This window comes from Schistocerca serialis, unplaced genomic scaffold, assembly GCF_023864345.2.
Source record: "Schistocerca serialis cubense isolate TAMUIC-IGC-003099 unplaced genomic scaffold, iqSchSeri2.2 HiC_scaffold_1197, whole genome shotgun sequence".
Lineage (NCBI taxonomy): Eukaryota > Metazoa > Arthropoda > Insecta > Orthoptera > Acrididae > Schistocerca > Schistocerca serialis.
Window position 1 is genome coordinate 22,501 of NW_026047400.1, and position 5,000 is coordinate 27,500.

A 5,000-nucleotide genomic window follows, 5' to 3' on the forward strand; every position below is an offset into this window, starting at 1 on the left:
AAGACACAGGTCTGCCACAAGCATCGAATGAGAGCGCCGCCTGTCATGAGCCAAAGGTGCATCCTGACGTGGCAAATCAGATGATGCCGCAGGCATCCACTTACTATAATCACAATCAACAAACCGACCGGCCGCCGCCCCCCCCCCCCCATTACACCTTTCCTTACAACAATGTGTACCTTAACCTAAACTATACTGTACCTTAACCTAACCTATATTGTACCTTAACCTAACCTATATTGTACCTTAACCTAACCTATATTGTACCTTAACCTAACCTCTATTGTAACTTAACCTAACCTATATTGCGCCTTAACCTAACCTATATTGCGCCTTAACCTAACCTATGTTGCGCCTTAACCTAACCTATGTTGCGCCTTAACCTAACCTATGTTGCGCCTTAACCTAACCTATGTTGCGCCTTAACCTAACCTATGTTGCGCCTTAACCTAACCTATGTTGCGCCTTAACCTAACCTATGTTGCGCCTTAACCTAACCTATGTTGCGCCTTAACCTAACCTATGTTGCGCCTTAACCTAACCTATGTTGCGCCTTAACCTAACCTATGTTGCGCCTTAACCTAACCTATGTTGCGCCTTAACCTAACCTATGTTGCGCCTTAACCTAACCTATGTTGCGCCTTAACCTAACCTATGTTGCGCCTTAACCTAACCTATGTTGCGCCTTAACCTAACCTATGTTGCGCCTTAACCTAACCTATGTTGCGCCTTAACCTAACCTATGTTGCGCCTTAACCTAACCTATGTTGCGCCTTAACCTAACCTATGTTGCGCCTTAACCTAACCTATGTTGCGCCTTAACCTAACCTATGTTGCGCCTTAACCTAACCTATGTTGCGCCTTAACCTAACCTATGTTGCGCCTTAACCTAACCTATGTTGCGCCTTAACCTAACCTATGTTGCGCCTTAACCTAACCTATGTTGCGCCTTAACCTAACCTATGTTGCGCCTTAACCTAACCTATGTTGCGCCTTAACCTAACCTATGTTGCGCCTTAACCTAACCTATGTTGCGCCTTAACCTAACCTATGTTGCGCCTTAACCTAACCTATGTTGCGCCTTAACCTAACCTATGTTGCGCCTTAACCTAACCTATGTTGCGCCTTAACCTAACCTATGTTGCGCCTTAACCTAACCTATGTTGCGCCTTAACCTAACCTATGTTGCGCCTTAACCTAACCTATGTTGCGCCTTAACCTAACCTATGTTGCGCCTTAACCTAACCTATGTTGCGCCTTAACCTAACCTATGTTGCGCCTTAACCTAACCTATGTTGCGCCTTAACCTAACCTACGTTGCGCCTTAACCTAACCCACGTTGCGCCTTAACCTAACCCACGTTGCGCCTTAACCTAACCCACGTTGCGCCTTAACCTAACCCACGTTGCGCCTTAACCTAACCCACGTTGCGCCGTAACCTAACCCACGTTGCGCCGTAACCTAACCCACGTTGCGCCGTAACCTAACCCACGTTCCGCCTTAACCTAACCTATATCGTACCTTAACCTAACCTATATCGTACCTTAACCTAACCTATATCGTACCTTAACCTAACCTATATCGTACCTTAACCTAACCTATATCGTACCTTAACCTAACCTATATCGTACCTTAACGTAACCCATATTGCGCTGTAACCCAACACACGTTGGGCCTTAACCCAACACACGTTGGGCCTTAACCCAACACACGTTGGGCCTTAACCCAACACACGTTGGGCCTTAACCCAACACACGTTGGGCCTTAACCCAACACACGTTGGGCCTTAACCCAACACACGTTGGGCCTTAACCCAACACACGTTGGGCCTTAACCCAACACACGTTGGGCCTTAACCCAACACACGTTGGGCCTTAACCCAACACACGTTGGGCCTTAACCCAACACACGTTGGGCCTTAACCCAACACACGTTGGGCCTTAACCCAACACACGTTGGGCCTTAACCTGCTCTGTAATTGTCATACGACGCGTTAAATTAGTGTAGTGTTGCCTAACTGCAACCCCCGCAATATAGTTTGCTACTCGCACTGCCCGGTCCCCAGTGTATCGCTTCATGTTAAACACCGTGCAGCTATACACTGTAATGTGGATGGCAGCAGGACGTACATGCTCATTGGCATTCGCAGTTGTTCATTGGCATTCGCATGGCGAAGCACTTAGCCTACGCTGTGGTATGGCCTGTGTCAACTGTCCGCTGATATTGTACGTCCAAATCACACACTGTACTGCACATTGGTCCTCATGTACTGAATGATACATCGTGGTACATGTGACCGTACAACGACTGCGCCAACAACGGCGAACCATGCGGTCCAAATGTTGTGCACTCAGCTACGTGTCGTCTCCCTATAAGAGCTGGATTGCAGTGTGGTATGCCCTGGATGGCGATCAGCATGAGCCGTCTGTTGATGTAGTGGCGCGTGTTGTCAGACGTAGTCGTCTCTTCTCACACACCGTGATAGCATGGTGCACTGCGTTCCACATCTGCGACATGCGACAGAGGCCGGTTGACAGTCGTTCGCGCAATGGACATCGCATACGTACGGGGGCCACCTTCCACGTGTTCGCGAAGCGTGCACATGTTGTTGCGTGTATGTGGGCAGACATAGTGTGTCGTGACACCTGACACAGGCATGCAACAATCGTTGAATTTGCAAATGGCGATGGACGCCTACGTTTGCTGGTGACGTTACGCAAATGAACAACTGGTAAACCGTTGTGGTGCGGTTGTTCTCGCTAGAGGTGAATCAGTGATGGCGACGATCGGTTGAGCTACCAACCGGTTGTTCCAGCGATACCCACCATGCCCACGAACGTGAATGGCATCTGGGTGTGAAGCGATACGCGGCGGTGGCTGGGTGGGACCGTCCCCGGCCGGTGAGGGGGGGCCTCCCGGCGTGCTGGCCGCGCGGTGCGTGGGCGCACGCGCTACAGCCGGCTGGTGGGGGCGGCCAGTGGCAGGCGCGCCGGCCGACGGAGGCGGCAGGCGGCGCAGCTGCGCGCCGGCGCACCCTGCACGCGGCGCCGTGCGGCCAAAGTAGGTCCTCGCGGGCCCGGTGCGAAGCGCGGTGGACATCTGCAGTGTGCTGGTCCGATTGAGGACTGTGTGCGCTGAGGATGCGCCGCCGCCCGGCGCTCGGCGCCGCGACGCCGTCTGCTGCTCGGTCGCCTCTGCGGTTCTCGCAGGTGGTTTGTATCGCAGCTGTGCGGACGTGTTGGCGCGTGCGCTGTGCTGGGAGAGTTCGCTTCGGCACCCAAGTGGGGCTTTTGTCCTTCTGTGGCGCTGGCGTTGGAGCTGCCGGTCACCGTAGGTGGCGCGTGTTGTCTCCCGCCGGCAATGCCACGACAGCACGCTCCCGGGCCTCTGTCGGCAGCGGCAAGCTCAGTTGGGAGCACGGGTGGTCGCACCTAAGGCGTCTACTCGCCAAACTCCGGGCGATTGCGCCTCTCTCGAACCCGACCAAGTACTTAGGACGGCGCTGCGCGCCGCCGGGACCTGAGAGGGTTTCGAGGTGTATGGTGCAGGGGAGCTCAGCCTCCTCCTGTTTGCAGAATAATTGAGCGGACGCTTGCGTGTTCGCGCGGGCCCCCGGGACACACTCCCGGGCGGCCGGCTGCTCAGCTCTAGTTGACGCAGCTCCCTGGTTGATCCTGCCAGTAGTCATATGCTTGTCTCAAAGATTAAGCCATGCATGTCTCAGTACAAGCCGCATTAAGGTGAAACCGCGAATGGCTCATTAAATCAGTTATGGTTCCTTAGATCGTACCCACGTTACTTGGATAACTGTGGTAATTCTAGAGCTAATACATGCAAACAGAGTCCCGACCAGAGATGGAAGGGACGCTTTTATTAGATCAAAACCAATCGGTCGGCTCGTCCGGTCCGTTTGCCTTGGTGACTCTGAATAACTTTGGGCTGATCGCACGGTCCTCGTACCGGCGACGCATCTTTCAAATGTCTGCCTTATCAACTGTCGATGGTAGGTTCTGCGCCTACCATGGTTGTAACGGGTAACGGGGAATCAGGGTTCGATTCCGGAGAGGGAGCCTGAGAAACGGCTACCACATCCAAGGAAGGCAGCAGGCGCGCAAATTACCCACTCCCGGCACGGGGAGGTAGTGACGAAAAATAACGATACGGGACTCATCCGAGGCCCCGTAATCGGAATGAGTACACTTTAAATCCTTTAACGAGTATCTATTGGAGGGCAAGTCTGGTGCCAGCAGCCGCGGTAATTCCAGCTCCAATAGCGTATATTAAAGTTGTTGCGGTTAAAAAGCTCGTAGTTGGATTTGTGTCCCACGCTGTTGGTTCACCGCCCGTCGGTGTTTAACTGGCATGTATCGTGGGACGTCCTGCCGGTGGGGCGAGCTGAAGGCGTGCGACGCGCCTCGTGCGTGCTCGTGCGTCCCGAGGCGGACCCCGTTGCAATCCTACCAGGGTGCTCTTGAGTGAGTGTCTCGGTGGGCCGGCACGTTTACTTTGAACAAATTAGAGTGCTTAAAGCAGGCAAGCCCGCCTGAATACTGTGTGCATGGAATAATGGAATAGGACCTCGGTTCTATTTTGTTGGTTTTCGGAACCCGAGGTAATGATTAATAGGGACAGGCGGGGGCATTCGTATTGCGACGTTAGAGGTGAAATTCTTGGATCGTCGCAAGACGAACAGAAGCGAAAGCATTTGCCAAGTATGTTTTCATTAATCAAGAACGAAAGTTAGAGGTTCGAAGGCGATCAGATACCGCCCTAGTTCTAACCATAAACGATGCCAGCCAGCGATCCGCCGCAGTTCCTCCGATGACTCGGCGGGCAGCCTCCGGGAAACCAAAGCTTTTGGGTTCCGGGGGAAGTATGGTTGCAAAGCTGAAACTTAAAGGAATTGACGGAAGGGCACCACCAGGAGTGGAGCCTGCGGCTTAATTTGACTCAACACGGGAAACCTCACCAGGCCCGGACACCGGAAGGATTGACAGATT

At 53.0% G+C, this 5,000-nt stretch overlaps 1 non-coding gene across 1 annotated transcript in view; it reads left to right on the forward strand.

The window, feature by feature from the left end:
* The first annotated feature begins 3,661 nt into the window (after positions 1 to 3,661).
* The window catches only part of LOC126435197 (small subunit ribosomal RNA), a 1,910-nt gene continuing 571 nt past the window's right edge, over positions 3,662 to 5,000 (forward strand). Inside the window, exon 1 of the ribosomal RNA XR_007579756.1 lies at positions 3,662 to 5,000. This exon is cut by the window's right edge and continues 571 nt beyond it. This is a non-coding gene — a ribosomal RNA (small subunit ribosomal RNA).